Below are 20,681 nucleotides of genomic sequence, written 5' to 3'. Positions count from 1 at the left end.
TAGAAAGGCTTCAGAATATAGGGGCTAGGTAAACAGTTCTTGGACTTGACAACAAAAACACAGTCCATAAAAGGAAAAACTGATAAACTGAACTCCAACAAACTTCAAAACTTTTGCTTTGCCAAAAACCCTATAAAGAAGATGAAAATATAAGGTACAGACTGGGACGAAATACACGCCAACCACATATTTGACAACTATTAACTGGAATATATAAAGAACTTTCAGAACACAGCAGGAAAAAAGCAAAAAATCCAATTAGAAAACGGATGAAATTCATGAAAAGACATGTTTACCAAAGTGTATATACAGTTTACCCTTAAACAATGCAGGGGTTAGCGGGTGCTCACCCCTCTTCCCCCCAGAACAATTAAAAATTGTGCGTAACTTTACAGTCAACCTTTCGTGGTTTCAACCAACCATAGATTATGTAGTACTGCAAAAAATGTTTACTGGAAAAAAAATCCATGTTTCAGTGGACCTGTGCAGTTCAAACCCATATTGTTAACTGTATTGATGCACTCACAACTTGCATTTATCTCCAGAGAATTATGCTGCATGAAAAAGACTACTTACTATATGACCTTATTTCTATGAACATGCTAAAGTAACAAAGTTACACAAATGGGGAGCAGATTAGCAATTGCAATCAATTATAAAGGGGGAGAGAACAACAGGAAAGTAGATGTGACAATACAAAAAGCAACATAGAGATCCTTGAGGAGATGGAAATGTTCTACATGTTGGCTGTATATATCTTGATACTCTGGCTGTGATAGTTTATCAGTTTTGCAAAATGTTATCACTAGGGGAACATGAATAAAAGGTACATGGGATCTCCTGATATAATTTCCAGTAACTGCACATGAATTGACAATTATCTTGAAATAAAAAGTTTACCTAAAAAACTGTATAGCAATAACAAACACAAAGCAGGTGAGCAGTATGAACTTCCTCGTGTTCTCAGTCCTTGGGTGATGAGTCTCCTTGCAAGGCCTTGGACTGGGGTTACCAAGCCAACTTCTACTCTCACGCTACACTCCTCCTTGGCCAACATCATTCATTCTGGAGGCAATTACCTTATGCCAATGACTGCCAAATGTGTATTTCAAGCCAATTCATCTCTTCTGAAGTCCAGCCAAGAGATCTGCTTCCCTTGGGGCTGTCCCTGTTTCAGTAGTTGTCACTGTATCATGCAATGAATGCACCGGATGCTACTGTTAATGTGTGGTTTCCTCTGTCTCACTCTCACACATCTAGTCAATCATAAAACACTGTTAATTCAAGTTCCCAAACACAACACAAAATCAGTCCACTTCTCATCTTCACTGCTCCACCTGATCTAAACCACTACTAAGCCACTGATCCCTTGACTGACTTTTGCATCCCTGTTTGTGCCCCTCTCAAAAGCACCCCTTCTGCAGCAACCACACTGATCTGGACAAAAAGTAAGTATGAATGAACAGCTCACTCTCTAGCTTAAAACCTTTAAATTTTACCCACTGGGCTTGGGATTTAATCTCAAAGCACACAAAAATCTCACATATTCTAATTTCTATCCGAATGATTCTACCTTTTTTGCTCTTTTCTAAAATCCAGTTATAATATTCTTCTAGTTTCTCCTAGACATCCTGCTCTTTCTCATCTCAGCCCGTCGGGTCTTATCCATTACTTCTTCCAAGACGGGTTTTCCTGAATCTTCAGATAAGGATAGGTCCCTTATTGAATAATTAAAGAGATACCTATACAACTTGAAATAAATCTAATTAAAGTGTTCTAATATTAAAAAATCAAATAATTCTAAGATTCATGCAAAGATAATATCTAAGGTATAAATAACATAGTTCAATCCACAAGTCATATATATTTGCTTTGGTGGATTATTTAATTTAGACCTAGACACAGAAACACTTTTACATTCATTTTCTTTGGAACTTTCTAAATATGAAATACAGTAATAATAATGTTCTTAGTAAGAAGCTTTATCATTCATAGTCAAACTATGACTGTGATCTCAGGTTTCTGGTCTGTGGAACTGTGAGAAATAAATGTTTGTTGTTTATAGGTCACTCAGTCTGTGATATTCTGTCATAGTACCTTGACTAAGATGGAAAATTGGTACTGACAGTGTGGTACTGCTATAACAAATACCTAAAAATGTGAAGTGGCTTTGAAACGGAGAGTAATAGGTAGAGGCTGGAAGAGTTTTGAAGTGCAGGCTAGAAAAAGCCTACATGACAGTGAACAGACCACTAAAAGCTATTCAGGTGAGGGCTCAGAAGGAGAAGAGAAGAGCCGCAGAGAAAGCCTCAATCTTCCTAGAGAACTCCGAAGTGGCCTTGAACAGAATGCTGGTGGAAAGATGGACAGTAAAGGCCATTCTGATGAGAATGGAAATGAGGAACCTGTTATTGGAAACTGAAGGCAAGGCAATCCTTGTTAAAAAGTAGGAAAGAACGTGGCTAAATTGTGCTCATGTCTGAGTATTTTATGGAGATAGAACTCATGGTTCTATCCTGTGGAAGACAGACATATCCAACAAAGCTGGCTATTTGGCTGAAATTTCTTTCTAAGCAAAATACTGAAGGTACCATTGGCTCCCTGGAATATTACAGTAAAACATGAAGAAGAATGACAAAGACAGAATCTGTAACCAAAAAGAAGCAGAAATTTAAAATTTGGAAAACTCGCAGCTTATTCATTTTATAAAACATGAGCAAGCATGTTTGAGAGACCACTAAGGGTGGGGCCAAGAAACTTTCTGATGAGAAGATGAGTATGTATATGAACCAGAGATTTAATCAGCCACTCAGCAACTGCTATTTGAATCCAAGGGGAAAGAGATAGGAACAAATAAAGACTGGTTGTCAGACTTCTTGAAATTCATAGGAGGGAACCATAGCACCATTCTGCTTCAAACGTGTGATATTCAAAACAAGATAAGGACTCCCCTAGTGGAGCAGTGGGTGCAGACATCGGCAGTGTCTCCAACTGCCAATGCAGGAGACACAGGTTCAATCCCTGGTCCAGGAAGATTCTACGTACTGGAGAGCAATTAAGCCCGTATGCCACAACTACTGAGTCTGAGCTCTGCTGCTGCTGCTGCTAAGTCACTTCAGTCGTGTCTGACTTGGTGTGACCTCATAGACGGCAGCCCACCAGGCTCCCCCGTCCCTGGGATTCTCCAGGCAAGAACACTGGAGTGGGTTGCCATTTCCTTCTCCAATGCATGAAAGTGAAAAGTGAAAGCGAAGTCGCTCAGTCGTGTCCGACCCTCAGCGACCCCATGGACTGCAGCCTTCCAGGCTCTAGGACCCCTGAACTGCAACTAATTACCCTGGGCCGCAACTACTGAAGCCCGTGCAGCTAGAGCCTCTGCTCCCTCACCACACTGAGAAGCCCATGCACCACAACTAGACAGGAGCCCCCGACTCTCTGAAACTAGAGAAAGCTTGTGTGCAGCAACAAAGACCCAGCTCGCCAAAAAGAAATTAATTTTTTTTTAAACAGACAAGGTGATTCACAGATCATCAGTTTCAAAAGTGGGAAAGGCATTAGCTAGGTTTCAGCAAGCCAGAAGACTCCTAGCCAAAGCCATGGGAGCCAGACCCCTCCCCAGCAGAGCTGTTGGGAAGCAGCTACCTTCATCAAGATTTCCAAGAACGGAGCCATTTGGTGCTACAGGCACAAGACCCAAGCAAAGGGCACAGCAAAGACAAGGCCAACACAGAGACCTCCACTGGAGCAACTCTCAGCAAAGCGGTGGGGGAAGGGCTGCATGTTCCCTCAACTCTAAACCAGCAGAGCCACAGGCGTACTATTCCTGCCTGAGAGAGATGCTGCGGGGATGCGCTCAGCAGAGCCATGGAGGCACGGACACTCTTGTGTGTCCAGTAAGAGGGCCCATAGTAAGTGGGCCTGGCAAGCAGAGCATCAAGTTTAAGAAGATTATTCTTGAGACTTAAGATTTGAGGCTGTTTGCCCTGTTGGGTTCTGATGGTTTTCTTTCCTGCTTACAGTTTTCTTTCCTATTGCTCCCTCTTAGAATGGGAGTGTTTAACTCTATGCCCGTCCCACCATTGCTGGTGAAGCACATAATTTGTTTGATTTCACAGGCTCACAACTAAAAGTGAATTTGCCCCAGATGACTCACTCCTTGAATCTTACTCATACTTGATGTAGATCATATTTAGATGAGACTTTGGAATTTAGACTGTTGAGTCAATGCTGGGACCAGTGAAGATGCTGGGACTACTGGGATGGTATGAATGCATTCTGCACGTAAGAAGTTCATGAATTTTGGGGATGCAGCAGTTGAATGCTGTGATCTAAATGTTTGTGTTTTCCCCCACCCCAAACTGATGTGTTGAAATCCTAATACCCAATGTGATACTATTAGGAGGTGGGGCCTTTGGAAGGTAACAAGTCATGAGGGTTGAGTCCTCATGAATGGAATTAGTGCCCTTTAATTGGCCATTTGGGACTCCCTAGGTGGCTCATTGGGGAAGAATCTACCTGCAGTGCAGGAGACATAGATGCAGGTTCAATCCCTGGGTCAGGAAGATCTGCTGGAGGAGGGCATGGCAACACACTCCAGTATTCTTGCCTGGAGAATCTCATGGACAGAGAAGCCTGGCAGGCTACAGTCCATAGGTTTGCAAAGAGTCAGATACGACTGAAGCAACTGAGCATGCATGCATGCACAATTAGCCATTCTGTCATGTGAGGATACAAGAAGTCTGCAATCCAGAACAGGGCCTTCATCTGGCCATGCTGGCACCCTGATTTTGGACTTCCAAACTCCAGGACTATGAGAAATAAATGCTTTTCGTTTATAAGCCACCTGGTCTGTGGTATTTTGTTACAACAACCTGAACAGACTAAGACAGACTTATTCATTATGAATAATTCAGCAACCAATGCACTATTTTCTTGCAATTCTTCTTTGCCTTTTTATGGGCTTTAAGGACTTCACACACACACACTTAGCAGTTAAGTTTGCTGTGTAAAAAGCCACACATGCTTTGTAAATAAATACCTACAATTTGAACCTAAAATTTCTTTCTAAAATTTGCTAAGCTTGACTTTGGTCTCTTAATAATGATAAAATCAACAACAAAGGAAAAAACATAGCAAAATAACCACTGGGATATGCCATGTAAAAAGAAATTTGTATGAAGCTTTAGAAAATATGTCTATAAACACTTTCTGAATAGTAATTTAGAAAGGTTAGGGTTTAAATCTTTTAAAATTTAAAAATTCTACAATAGGAAGTATTGAATCTGTATTTCCCAATTTCATGTTGTTTTTGTTTCCTCCAATATCCCGTGTTAATATAAATCTACACATAGACACTTTGCATTGAGCACTACTCAAGAATTAACTAATTCCTCTAGTAATCATACCTTCATCTATTTGTCATATTACAGCTTTCAACTGTGCTTCTGTATAGTTCATATATACTGGTTCATAGTTCTTTACACATTTACATCCTCATTTCCTCTTAAAACACCTAATTACAAGCAGCATTATGAAGCATAAAAATAAAGAATGGGTCATAAGAATGGATTTCAGACTATGAGATAAGAATAGCCATGTAAAAATACAACCAGTATTAATTGATGTAAAATATACCTACAAAATAGGAACTTATGACTACTGAGTGGGTCTGCAAAAGAAGACAGGGGTACTCTAAAAGTGCAGCTTCCCAAGGGTTTCAGTGGTGGTGGTTTAGTTGCTAAGTTGTATCCGACTCTTGCGACCCTATGGACTGCAGCCTGCAGGCTCCTCTGTCCGTGGGATTCTCCAGGCAAGAATATTGGAGTGGGTTGCCATTTCCTTCTCCATCCAGGTTTTTACTTCTCATCTTTTTCCAGCCTCAGGTGAATAAAGCTGGGTGTTTCCAAACTGCGTAGGAGGACATACAATCAAATCTATAATAACCAAAAGGCTAGAGGAATAGCTTGGTCTGATTGACTAAATTTACCTATAAGGCCTTTTTTTTTCAACTACTGCTATTGCAAACCTTCCTAAAATGTATTAAGGAATACTTTCTTGCTTTAGGAAGTACAATATAGTAAACATAATTAAATCACCGGTGACTGCAGGTCTTATCACACAGTAGGGTCAGCCTTGTTGTGAGCATCAGTTTTCATTGGATCCTAATGAAGATGTGCACATTCGGGCTAAATGTATACAGACTGGCCCTAGGCTATTCATTCCTTGAGAGCTCCTCTTTTTTTAAAAAACTCAAGTTTTTAAAATCAATTTTTCAAGGGGAGGAAAGGAGCTTATTTTCCTAAAAGTCAAAAACCAGGAAAAATAAACCTGGTTATCCAAGCTTTTACTCTATCACTGGAGCTTTTCTAAAGTAATAGGTACTCTTGAAAAATCTGTTCCATTTCAACAGTTTTAAGGAAATAAATGCCCGAGGGCAAAGCTGGAGAGACGAAAGGGAAAAATCCAATTCCTATGTGGAGAAGAAAACAACACTGAAGAAAGCTGAGCCACATCCGGGTATTTACTAACTACACACTATGTACTAAGTACGCCACTAAGCACTCTGGCTACAGTGTTTGGTGTCTGGGTCTCAGTTTCTTCATCTGCAAAATTAAAAGTCAAGCTACATCCGCCTTTCATTTAATATTTCCCACACTGTGATTCAGTATGAACAAAGTGACACTATTCCACCACGATCCACTGTGTATAAATATGAATGGTGAAAAAACTTTCCAAGGGGAGTTAGGGTGCCCAAACTCCTGAGAATCCTATTCTCTGCAGTTCATTTAGAATGCTGGCTAGTCATTTTATTCCTCTTTTATTGCTTTGGGCAGAACACTAAATGAATAACAAAGCAAGAGTTGACTGGGCTATATGTTATGGGATTAAATATTAAATATCCCAAAAGAGACAGTGAAGTGTCCATGGAGGCTTTATTTCCTTTCCGTTTTCTTTGAATTCTTATCCTAAGTGACAAGCGGCATCAGCACTTGTGGTGTGATCCACAGAGCACTGGAGTGAACACCAGGAGAGCTGGATCTGGGTTCTAGCCTTGAATGTGGCAAACTGGGATCTGGGACAAGTCACCTGCTCATCTGCAAAATATTTTCTTCCATTTCTGTCATTAAACAAGAAAGCCATGACAAATTCAACACATTTCCTTTTAAAATAAAGATATACACAAACAGTTCAGGAGAATGCCCCCATGTATTTTGATTTTGGAAACGCATTTGACCAAGTGTTGAATACAAACATTAAGACAGGCTGCACAGTCAAACGGGATCCTAACTTTGAACAGCAAACACTGAGTAATGAATCAGAAGAAATGATGGAAAGATGGACTGAATTAAGAAGATTAAATTTAACTGTGGATTCAAATGAATGGTCTAAATCACTCTTCAAAATCGCCGCTATATGCATATAATACACTTCTGGCATCAAGTTCAAATATATCCCTTTCCCTGTATGGAAGAACTGATTCATTGGGTTTTCTTCTTATGTTTCCAAAGTATAAATGTAAACCCTGGTACTACAGTGGAAAAAAAAAATGTATTACACATGGAGGAGAAGAGGCATGACTTAAGTAGAGTTCACATGAAAAAGAAGCTTGAGCTGACTTCAAGCTCAACATGAGTCAACAGTGCTTTGTGACTGCCAAAAACACTAACATAAGCTTAGCCACCAACAACAGAAGTGTAATGTCCCGAACAAGAGAGCTACAGCTTTACTGTGTTCTCTGCATCCTGAGCTGGGCACCACACGTCTAGAATGGTGGGCTCTGTCCCCAGGACACCCTATTCAGGAGTGATACAAAACAAACGCAATTCAATGACAGGGAGTAGCCAGAATGGGAAAGGGCCTAGAAAAAAAAGCCCCAGAGACTGAAAAAACTAAGACTATTTCTCTTGGAAAAGTTAAGCCTTGGGGGAGAGATATTAAATATCTGATGAGCTGCTACAGACAAAGTTCAGACCTAACAGAACACACAGCAAAGCAGACCTAGTGTCATACAAACAGTACCCAAAACAGAATGGGCTGCTCTAGCATTGGGGACAGTCAGGTAATACAACTGTTGTCAACTCTGGCTACACATTAGAAAACACCTGGGACCAGTTTCAAATCTATCAATGCCCAGGCCCTACCCCCAACCAATTAAAGCAGAATCCCCGGGGTTGGGCCTGGGCAATGGGAGCTATTGAAAGCTCTCCAGGGGTTTCTAACGTGAAGCTACACTTGAGAATGACCAAGGTGAATACAGTCAGGGTGGCCACCTGTCTGTGTGTGGTATAGTGCAGAGGGAATTCCTTCTCAGAAGCCTGTATTAGGTTTAACTTATTAACATCATCCCATATGATCATGAAGATTAGCTCTCTTTGCAAATATTTGAGAAGAAATCAAGTTTAAATGGCACAGTCTCTTAAAGAGAAGAATTTAGGTTGCATTATAATAGCTGGTCTTTTCTATTCATGAATAACTGCCTTCAGTGATTTAAGCATTACCATCTTTGTGGAGAAGAACAATAGTACTGGCACGTTTATATGTTGATAAATTCAAGCAATTTAATTCCAAAACTTTGTAAAATAAATTTAAAATTAGCTAACATTCAAGAGTTTTCAAGTTTCTTCCATGACAAAATAATTCTTAAAATCAAGCAGGATCTCCTTTGTAGTTTGAATGGATTCTGTCACTAGTACCTTATCCAATGTACATGATAAAATATTCTATTTCCTACCTTAAATATTTTTCTAAAATATTTTATAACATAATAGCCTGGATTTTTGGTAACCAATATATAGTCCTCCACATTTCCTTCAGTGTTGGTTATATTTTTATTCTTAATCCTATTCTTCTGACCACTGAATAGAGGCATTTATACACATTTCCTAATCTCCTTTGAAAAAGATACATCCAGAGCCTTCTGGTCTTAATACTGGTCAGGCAATCACTTGTAGTGGGTGGGATTACGTGTCTAAATTTTAGTGACCCCTCCAGGCTTTTCCACTTAGATATACCATACCCTCTAAACTTTAAAACTTTTACTTTAGATTACGACAGTAAATCACCAACCATTTCCTTTTACTTTTGCCATCTGTCAATGCAAAAAGCTCCAAATGAATCTGAAGCTTCGTCTAGGCTACTCCAAGTCTCTTTCATTAATCTTTGTCATGAGGTTTCTAAATAATGAGAGAATATTAAAGATCATCACTTTGTTTACAACCACCACCAAAAGAGCCTGGAATAATGCCGTGGATTTGGCTAGACGGATTCAAGCTGAAGGACAATTTCAGGAGTCTTGGTGTGGGGACCAAGCATACAGTTAACATTTTACCAATAGCTGGCTAACTGGACCACGTTTCAAGTAACGATTGCCCTTTCTGCATCAAACACTAGAAAGAATTACGACCTTACAGCCATCTGAGCAGCTGCTGGGCGGACAGTCTGCTCCACAGCCAAGAGTCACCTTTCCATTTTTCAAGCACATACCTCTCACAGAAATGTTTTCAGTGCAGCAGTCTACAGAGCTGGTTATAACACCGGCACGATGTGACAACAAAATTCATGATGATTTTGCCTTTTCAGCCTGCCCCTTCCTTTTTTTTAAAAAAATTCTTCCCTCCCCTTCCATCCCCCAAAGAAAACCAAACCCACAATACTTCCACAAAACCTGACTCAGACTTATGAATATAATGCTTTCAGTGAAAGCTGACCAGCTTTACAGGAGAACAGCCTTCATGAGAAGCAGGAAGCTGATCTGAGCAGCAGAGAGCAGGGATGGGGCGGAGCAGAAAGGAACTGAGCTGGGGGAGAGCAAAGCACAGACAGTCCTGGCTGCTTCTAGTTACTTATTGACAGTTTCATCTCATAGCACAGATTTATGAACAGGGTGAGCATCGGCCCTGCCATACCTTTTCTTTCCTTTACGAATCTCTGGCAATCTGGTAAACTATTACACAGGGGAAAGTGAGGCCTTACAACCTCGCCAGAGCCCAGTTGCAGGGAAATGATGTAAGCTTCCCACCTCCCACCAGCCCCGCTCTGCCAATCCACCTCTACTCTGACCTGTTAGCATCCCCTCCCTCCCCCCACAACCCCGTGACCCTGCCCTGGGCCAGTGGGGCCCCAGGCTCGGAAGTTGTGTCCTACTGTGCAGCAGACAGTATTTGCCAGGGGATAAGGGGTATTTTAGTTTTGAGAAAAGTCTTCAATGAAAAAGTAAATGCCTCTCTGTCTAAAAAAAATAATAATAATTCTGGGTCGATAAAAGTTAATCAGTCCCCAGGAGAAATAATATTAAATAGGATGGTGGTAAGGAATGCAATTTTGCAAAAGGCAGAAGAAGGTATGATGTAGCAAAGGGTATAGTAATGGGAAGTAGGAGACACAGATTCTCCTCTTCTAATACCACCTCAATGACCTTGAACAATTAGTTTAATCTCTCTGATTTCATTTTCTGTAAAGGGGAAGAGCTAATATAAATTACATCTGAAGTCTCATGTAGTAATTTTATGAATTGAGAAGCAAAGGAAACAAATTGGGGTAAAAAGTAATCTGTCGCCAATTGTTTCTTGTTTACTCAAAACTGCACATAATTTCTTATACTGAGCTATTTAAAATATGCTTTGCCAACATGTGAGTAAATATGAATAGGATTAGCAAAAAGATGTATAGGGGGAAAAGTTACAGGAAATTTGACTGTTAATCCCGACCTGGAGAATTTGTAGAGAATGAGGACTGTGAAAATTCATGTTCAGTAAAGGACAATTTATAAACTTCATTCATAAACAGATGCTTAGAAGCAATTAAGACTTTTAACATTATCCTAGACAGCATAAACTATTTACCTTGGTCAGCAGTGTTCTAAGTTGAAAGGATGCTCATGCAATGGATGCTTGCACACACACACAAACACCAAGGGGGAGATTTTTTTTTTAATTAAGAGCTCATAATATAACTGGTTACTAGGACAACAGTCTTCAAATTAGGATAGGCAACTCCTAGAAGTGCCCATCGTTCTAAAGGGTATGAAAGGTATGCAGACACATAGATGACAAATCAATTTCCAGATCAACCCTTCTAAGTAAGTGCCCTTGATCTGCCTGAGAATGCCCCTGGAAAGTAGGGTCACCTGTTCCTCCCACTCCTTTCCTATCCCCCTTCTCCCACTTCACAAAATCAAGGCACACAGTTGCTCATCATCAGTGTCACGATGTGGCCCTGCTTGTGGTAAAAAAAAAAACCTCTGAGCAGGAACTAAGGAGACAATTAGAAATACTGGTAGTGAAAAAGTGTGTAGCCCTAATCACTCTTCTCTTGCAACTCAGGTGGGTTGTGCCAATTTTTTGCTTGAAAGAAAATTGGAGGAGGGCCTAATTTGGTTGTCAGCTGGTAAATCTTTAGACAATTTTAAATGATAGAGCACAGTGGTTTTGAATATAACTGAGGAAGAGTTCAAAGAACTGACTGACACTGCTATATTAATACTCTCATCCTCATCAACATATCTATGTAAACAACATTTCACAGTGTATATACTAAATAGAATGAATAGTATGCTGAACTCTTTCTGCAATTAGTAATATTCATATGCTGATAAATGAACTAACCAGAAGAAAAGCACCAACAGTGTAGTGATAAATTTCCAGTAAATAACGTTTATCTCTAATATTATTTATCAAAATTTGTAATTCACAAGTTATTTTGATTATCTATGTACTAATAACAACTAGTAAGTTTAAAAATTACCTAAAGTCTTATTATCACAGTAAGTTAAATTCTGTCACCAGAAGTACGACGGGGTGATCAAAATATATTTTTTAATGTAATAATACATAAGGATAAAATTTAGTGGGAAAAGTATAGTAATAAAGACCTCAAGGATACAAAAAAAAAAAAAAAAACTTTAAAATCTGACTGTTAAAGAGTAGTTTCAAATGGATAGTGGTAGGTTTTAAGTGTTAGACACTCAGTCATATCCAGCTCTTTATGATCTCATGGACTATAGTCCACCAGGTTCCTCTGTCCGTGGGATTTCCCAGGCAAGAATACTGTAGTGCTTAGCCATTCTCCTCTCCAGGGGATCTTCCCAACTCAGGGATTGAACCTGGGTCTCCTGAATTGCAGGCAGATTCTTTACTGTCTGAGCTACTAGGGAAGCCCTAAACAGCTACAGTATTTGATTCAAGTAAATAGATTTTAAAAGGCTATGCTATGCTAATTTTATGAAGAAATGTTAATATTTACAACCAATGACAATTATGCACCTTTCTTCCATCTCATAGCACCTTCCAATTATTACTACAGAATTTAAAAATAAATAAAACAGAAAGAACAGCAATCTAGAACCTCAGGAAACAAGCCACCTGGAACAACTTGATTTTCCAGTTATCTGTGGTTATGTCCGTTGAGTACCACAACAGTTCTGTCTCCTAATTTAAAGCTACTATAAATGCAAATCTTCTCAAAATAGGGGACCTCTTCTTAGACTACACCATCATGATTTAACCACTTATTAGTGTTTCCCAGATAATTATTAACACAAATTCTGCAGAGAATTCATATGATGCCCTTAACCTAGGCTTTTCCTGCTCTTCCTGTTTGGCATTTTGCATTTCTGCCAGCAAGTGGGGGATGTGGATTCAATTCCTGGTCCAGGAATCATAAGCTACCAGTCCCTAAGTCAAGGTTCTAAAACACCGTGAGCTCCAACTTTCTCCCCTATAAAAATAAGTTAATCTCACTTTCTTAAACTATCTCACAAAACAGAGATGTGTTCACAGAAGTGAACATGCTTTACTTGAAATTTTCACACCAAGAAAACATATGTTCTCATTATGAGTGCTTGCATGAAGCTCTTCTCTTCATTCTAATTGTGGAAATCAGCCAAAAAAGCTAACTAGATCTGTTTTTTTTTTTAATTCTGATAAAAATGGTTTAAGTAAGAGATAGATGTCTTCTATAAAATTCACACATTAAGTTCAGTTCAGTTCAGTTCAGTTGCTCAGTCATGTCCAACTCTTTGCGACCCCATGAATCACAGCACGCCAGGCCTCCTTGTCCATCACCAACTCCCAGAGTTCACTCAGACTCACGTCCATCGAGTCAGTGATGCCATCCAGACATCTCATCCTCTGTCATCCCCTTCTCCTCCTGCCCCCAATCCTTCCCAGCATCAGAGTCTTTTCCAATGAGTCAACTCTTCGCATGAGGTGGCCAAAGTATTGGAGTTTCAGCTTTAGTATTATTCCTTCCAAAGAAATCCCAGGGCTGATCTCCTTCAGAATGGACTGGTTGGATCTCCTTGCAGTCCAAGGGACTCTCAAGAGTCTTCTCCAATACCACAGTTCAAAATCATCAATTCTTCGGTGCTCAGCCTTCTTCACAGTCCAACTCTCACATCCATACATGACCACAGGAAAAACCAGAGCCTTGACTAGACGGACCTGTATTGGCAAAGTAATGTCTCTGACATTTATTTCCAGGGGCCATATGAGTTCTGGATCATTGATACTGCTGGATGGCTGAGTAATACATAGAAAGACATAACTCTATGTGTTCCATCCAAAACCTCAATCTGCTATTGTAACAAACCTCAGTCTCCTTTCTAACATATCTTTCAGATATGATCTTTATTCATTTTATTACCAAACCCATCACCCTCCCAACTACCACTACACAGAAATATGTTGCTTTTATTAATTATATGCTCCCTAAATGTTTTTATTATTATGGTGCTTGGTAGTTCAGAACTTCAGTTCCTAGGCTACTGGTCCATTGAGTTGCCCTAGAACCATAGGTTCAGTCCCAGAAGAACAAAACAAACCTTACACTTTGAAAAGTAGCAAATAAAATTCAAACAGCATCAAAGGGGAGATAAGGTTTTAAAAAGTTAACTGATAGTACCTGCTCTATTTAAAACATCCATAGGATAAACTTATTCTGTTGCATGAGTTATTATGTGGTTAGTATTATCATAGTTTCACTTAACCCTTTAAGCAATTTTACTATTATTTCCTACAGATTATAAAAACTGACCTTCAAAGGTACTTAAGTGATTTGCTCAAGATCACAAATGAAAGCCAGACCTAGAACTCAATTCTGCAGACAGACAGTCCCACAAAATTCCCTGGTACGTGCACTTGCCCCTCTGAAACTGCTGGTAAAATCAATAAAAACTGCAGTGAGAAGCTGTAGCGGCAGGCAGTCCTGCTCTGTTCTGTGTTTCCCATGGACATCAGGGTTTTAATCCGAAGAGCAGGTGTCCTGGAATAGCACAGATCAGAGGTTGAATCCAGACCCTGGGCAAGTTATTTAACTTTTCTAAAGCTCAATTTCCTCATCTGTAAAAGGTATTAACAAGCACCAATAAGGTTGTTGTGGAGATTAAGAGGGACAGCACCTTAGCAATCTTTAGCACCCCACCAGTAACAAACTTGAGTTTACTAAATAATAACAACTAACATATTTTGAGTCCATTACGTGATGCATCTTAATTCATCTAATTTTCCTAACGATTCTATGGCACAGTGGATACTATTATTATCACTCCTGTTTTATGAATCAGGAAAGACCATCCTAGGAAGGTAAGACAATCTGCCTAGGGTCACAGATCTAGGAAGTGAAACAGCTTGCAATGAGGCTCAGGAGCCTGACTGGGGGCTCACACTGTGAACTATACTGTTAACTGTTCACTGCCTCTCTAGAAATGAGCGTAATATTAGAACCATCTCTAGCCTCACCATAGTCATCAACACCCGCATCACCCACATTCTCTTTAGTTAGCCTGCGGGGCCTCAGGTCTATGAAGCACCCCAATGATGAGACGTAAAGAGCTGAGAATTTGACATAGTGAGACTGACAGAAGTCAGCGCCTTCAGGGAAGAAGACGAAGAAGACGAAAGCTGGTTGCTGGAAGAGAATACTGTGCAATAGAACAAAGAAACAAAATGAAGGTCTGAAATACTATGAATAATTTTCAGCTATTAGATGAGGGATGGAGATGGGGGGCAGTGGATTTAGCCCAAGAAAATCAAACATTTAAAAATTTAATCAGGTGCCTAAAGGAATACTAAGAAGAACTGCAAAAACCTGGCCTGTAATAAAATTTGGGGTCTACTCTGTATCTATTTAATAATTGCTATCTGATCCAGGGATGCCATGATCTTAGTTTTCTGAATGTTGAGCTTTAAGCCAACTTTTTTACTCTCCTCTTTCACTTTCATCAAGAGGCTCTTTAGCTCTTCTTCACTTTCTGCCATAAGGGTGGTGTAATCTGCATATATGAGGTTATTGATCTTTCTCCCGACAGTCTTGATTCCAGCTTGTGATTCATCCAGCCCAGCGTTTCTAATGATGTACTCTGCATGCAAGTTAAATAAGCAGGGCGACCATATACAGCCTCGACGAACTCCTTTTCCTCTTTGGAACCAGTCTGTTGTTCCATGTCCAGTTCCAACTGTTGCTTCCTGACCTGCATACAAGTTTCTCAAGAGGCAGGTCAGGTGGTGTGGTATTCCCATCTCTTTCAGAATTTTCCACAGTTTATTGTGATCCACACAGTCAAAGGCTTTGGCATAGTCAATAAAGCAGAAACAGATGTTTTTCTGGAACTCTCTTGCTTTTTTGATGATCCAGCAGATATTGGCAATTTGATCTCCGGTTCCTCTGCCTTTTCTAAAACCAGCTTGAATTTCTGGAAGTTCACGGTTCATATATTGCTGAAGCCTGGCTTGGAGGATTTTAAGCATTACTTTACTAGTGTGTGAGATGAGTGCAACTGTGTGGTAGTTTGAGCATTCTTTGGCACTGCCTTTCTTTGGGATTGGAATGAAAACTCATCTTTTCCTGTCCTGTGGCCAATGTTGAGTTTTCCAAATTTGCTGGCATATTGAGTGCAGCACTTTCACAGCGTCATCTTTCAGGATTTGAAATAGCTCAACTGGAATTCCATCATCTCCACTAGCTTTGTTCATAATAATGCTTCCTAAGGCCCACCTTGACTTCACATTCCAGGATGTCTGGCTCTAGTTGAGTGAACACACCATCGTGATTATCTGGGTCGTGAAGAGCTTTTTTGTACAGTTCTGTGCATTCTTGCCACCTCTTCTTAATATCGTCTGCTTCTGTTAAGTCCATACCATTTCTGTCCTTTATTGAGCCCATCTTTGCATGAAATGTTCTGTTGATATCTCTAATTTTCTTGAAGAGATCTCTAGTCTTTCCCATTCTATTGTTTTCCTCTATTTTTTGTACTGATCACTGAGGAAGGCTTTCTTATCTCTCCTTGCTATTCTTTGGAACTCTGCATTCAAATGGGTATATCTTCCCTTTTCTCCTTTGCTTTTTGTTTCTCTTTTCACAGCTATCTGCAAGGCCTCCTCAGACAGCCATTTTGATTTTTTGCATTTCTTTTTCTTGGCTCAACATTCAAAAAACTAAGATCATGGCATCCAGTCCCATCACTTCATGGCAAATAGATGGGGAAAAAGTGGAAACAGTGGCTGACTTTATTTTTGGGGGCTCCAAAATCACTGCATATTGTGACTGTAGCCATGAAATTAAAAGACGCTTATTACCTGGAAGGAAAGTTATGACCAATCTAGACAGCATATTAAAAAGCAGAGACATTTACTTTACCAACAAAGTTCCATCTCGTCAAGGCTATGGTTTTTCCAGTAGCCAGATATGGATGTGAGAATTGGACTATACAGAAAGCTGAGTGCCAAAGAATTGATGCTTTTGAACTGTGGTGTTGGAGAAGACTCTTGAGAGTCCCTTGGACTGCAAGGAGAGCCAACCAGTCCATCCTAAAGGAGATCAGTCCTGAGTGTTCACTGGAAGGACTAATGTTGAAGCTAAAACTCCAATACTTTGGTCACCTGATGTGAAGAGCTGACTTATTTGAAAAGACCCTGATGCTGGGAAAGACTAAGGGCAGGAGAAGGGGATGACAGAGGATGAGATGGTTGGATGGCATCATCAACTCAATGGACATGGATGTGGGTGGACTCCAGGAGTTGGTAGTGGACAGGGAGGCTTGGCGTGCTGTGAGATCCATGGGGTCGCAAAGAATTGGACACGACTGAGTGACTGAAGCGAACTGATCCAGGGGGTGCGGAGGTGGGGGAATGTGATCAATTTAATCAGCTCTCATTGGTGACCTGAAACAGGCACAATGAAAATCATTTACCTCTGAAAGTATCAGAGCCCAACAAAATGTTGCTTTCAACTACTAACTACAATCCTGTTCCTGTGGCAAATCATGCTTTCATGCTCATGCCATATTATTTCTGAGTTCCTTTGGATAAACGTTTTTAGCTTTTCATCTACATTATTTTCTCTATACCATGTGTCTAAATCTAAAAACCTCTTTTTTTCACTCAAAGGGATTGCTGGACATCTCAGTTTACCTATTTGCCTCAAGAAGAGTCAGGCTGCAATGAGTGTGTTTCCTGCACGTGCCACTGTTAGAATACTGTGTGCTGATGACTCTCAGCTGTGACACGGACCTCATTACCCTGTAAGATTCCACAAAAGAAATTCCACGTTTTGCTCATCCTTACAGCCCAAGAATCTCGTAGTTACATTGTGTTGCACTCAATAAATGTTGAAAGATCAGCTGAAAGTTTTCAAACAAGTTTTTTGGTCTCCTCCTTCAAGGTTTTCTTTGCCACTAAGCTTCCTCTAAAAACCTCTCTCTTTAGATAATGATAATCGTGAGTCACCAAAAGTGATTCGGATTTAGTGGAGTATTGATTACTTTCCTGACAACTGGCTGGAGAAATAAAAAGCAAACACCCAGGGGTTGATGCTTCAGTATCCACTTTCCTGAATATGCCCAATATTCAGTTTTTAAGACAAAAGATATGCATGCCTTAGGGTCATCATCACTTAAAATTTATTGATGAGCTCAAGGGGCTTTGTTAATCTCATAATATCCAGCTAAGTGCCTAGCACAAGGTCAGTGTCAGATGAAAATATTGGTTGATTAATTGACAACAACTATTAAAACTGCCACAGACCAAATGCCTTGAACTACCAAAAGGGTGTTAAAAGATTTAGCAAAATACCAAAGTCTCTAATTTCAAATAATTAGCTTTAAGAAATGTGAACCTATGATTAAACATAGTCCCATAATAAATATTCCCCCAAATATCATGCTTCTATTTTTTCCATATAGAGGTCTTTGAAAAGTACAATGCTGAGAGAACTTTCTAACATTAATCTGAAAAAAAAACACAAACACTCTCATAAACTGTATGGCACAAATTAACAGAAATTGTTAGTCCTTTAAGGTACTTGCATAGGAAGGAACTCAGGATCAATGATCAAATAATACTCCTTCAATTCCCTAAATCGGATTATTATTTTGATAAATCTAAACATATCTATTTGGAGAAGTTACTTGGGGGAGGGAGGCCTCCTGAAAATTCCATATGCCCCTCTTGTCAATAAAACCTGAGATTGTGCATACTGGTAATACAGCAAAATAAATAAACTTTAAAGTAAAACTTTAGGTTGTATGCAAAAATGTACCTTTAAATGTGTCAAACTCCCCTAAGGTTTCCTAGCATTATTAGACTTCAAGAAACAATAAAACTGAACGTTCTATTCAACGCTAAGACAGCTATTACACTAAAAATCATTTTAAGATATTTTAAAGTATCAGTACTCTCTCAGAAAACACTTGGTGATCTTAACAGTTTTTTAATGCACAACACTAAGAAAAAAAAAAAGTATAGTAAGTAGATTACATATTGCAGGTCCATGGGTTTGTAAGTCTTCCCAAATATCAAAGTCATACTGAGCTGAGTATTAACTTTGTGATGGAGTTAATCTCTTTAATATAAAGCCACAGTCATAGCTACCATATAATCAAAATTAAATTATATATGCAATGCCAAAAAAATTTGAAGAAACATTTTTCTGTACCATAATGATTATTAAGGCCAAAGATTCTCCTCACCACATACATTCAAATATTCTCCTTTTATCTACTTGAAATCTTATTACAATATTTCAATTACCTATAGTAAAGTACTCTGGCCTCAAGGAAATATTCGATTAGTATTAACACCCTTTAAAATAAATAGAATGTTATTAACGTATGGGATTTGTGTCCTCCTTTTAACTGTGAACAATTACTAACAAGTAAAACATTGACTGATTTTTAGTTCCTTATAAAATAAGTAAATCATATTTTGTAGAAATCAATTCAGTTCAGTCGCCCAATCATGTCCAACTCTTTGTGACCCAATGGACCTCAGCATGCCAGGCCTCCCTGTCCATCATTAACTCCCGGAGTTTACGCAAATTCATGTCAATTGAGTTGGTGATGCCATCCAATCATCTCATCCTCTGTCGTCCCCTTCTCCTCCTGCCTCCAATCTTTCCCAGCATCAGGGTCTTTTCAAATGAGTCATCTCTTCATATCAGGTGGCCAAAGTATTAGAGTTTCAGCTTTAATATCAGTCCTTCCAATGAACACTCAGAACCAATCTCCTTTAGGATGGACTGGTTGGATCTTCCTGCATTCCAAGGAATCTCAAGAGTCTTCTCCAATACCACAGTTGAAAAGCATCAATTCTTTGGCACTCAGCTTGCTTTGTAGTCCAACTGTCACATCCATACATGACTACTGGGGAAACCATAGCCTTGACTAGATGGAACTTTGTTGGCAAAGTAGTGTCTCTGATTTTTAATATGCTGTCTAGGTTGGTCATAACTTTCCTTCTAAGTACTAAGCGTCTTTTAATTTCATGGCTTCAATCACCAACTGCAGTGACTTGGGAGCCCAAAAAAATAAAGTCAGCCACTGTTTCCACTGTTTCCCCATATATTTGCCATGAAGTGATGGACCGGATGCCATGATCTTAGTTTTCTGAATGTTGAACTTTAAGCCAACTTTTTCACTCTCCTCTTTCACTTTCATCAAGAGGCTTTTTAGTTCCTCTTCACTTTCTGCCGTAAGGGTGGTGTCATCTGCATATCTGAGGTTATTGATATTTCTCCCAGCAATCTGGATTCCAGCTTGTGCTTCCTCCAGCCCAGGGTTTCTAATGATGTACTCTGCATATAAGTTAAATAAGCAGGGCGACAATACACAGCCTTGTACGTACTCCTTTTCCTATTTGGAACCAGCCTGTTGCTCCATGTGCAGTTCTAACAGTTGCTTCCTGACCTGCATACAGATTTCTCAAGAAGCAGGTCAGGTGGTGTGGTATTCCCATCTCTTTCAGAATTTTCCACAGTTTATTGTGATCCACACAGTCAAAGGCTTTGGCATAGTCAATAAAACAGAAATAGATGTTTTTCTGGAACTCTCTTGCTTTTTCGATGATCCAGTGGATGTCGGCAATTTGATCTCTGGTTCCTCTGACTTTTCTAAAACCAGCTTGAACATCTGGAAGTTCATGTTTCACGTATTGCTGAAGCCTGGCTTGGAGGATTTTGAGCATTACTTTACTAGCTTGTGACATAATTGCAATTGTGAGGTAGTTTGAGCATTCTTTGGCATTGCCTTTCTTTGGTACTGGAGTGAAAACTGACCTTTTCCAGTCCTGTGGCCACTGCTGAGTTTTCCAGATTTGCTGGCATATTGAGTGCAAGCACTTTCACAGCATCATCTTTTAACTATGCAGTGCTGGAGTGGCGAGTGGCTGAGAGGAGATACCCCACATCCAAGG

The 20,681-nt window shown here is 39.6% G+C and overlaps 1 protein-coding gene across 19 annotated transcripts in view; it reads right to left on the bottom strand.

Moving 5' to 3' along the window:
• Window positions 1-20,681, bottom strand: part of BBX (BBX high mobility group box domain containing) — a 295,350-nt gene that overhangs the window by 203,771 nt on the left and 70,898 nt on the right. The window contains exon 1 of one of the 19 annotated variants that reach the window (XM_044941496.1): window positions 9,484-9,711. The exons of 17 other annotated variants lie outside the window; for them this stretch is intronic. The gene's annotated coding sequence lies outside the window, so the exon portion shown is untranslated. Of the gene's footprint in view, window positions 1-9,483; window positions 9,712-20,681 lie in introns of those variants that run through there. One more of the 19 variants, XM_044941490.1, reaches the window with a different exon arrangement.

Source organism: Bubalus bubalis, chromosome 1 (assembly GCF_019923935.1).
Source record: "Bubalus bubalis isolate 160015118507 breed Murrah chromosome 1, NDDB_SH_1, whole genome shotgun sequence".
Taxonomy (NCBI): Eukaryota; Metazoa; Chordata; class Mammalia; order Artiodactyla; family Bovidae; genus Bubalus; species Bubalus bubalis.
This window is presented reverse-complemented; position numbering and strand designations above follow the sequence as displayed.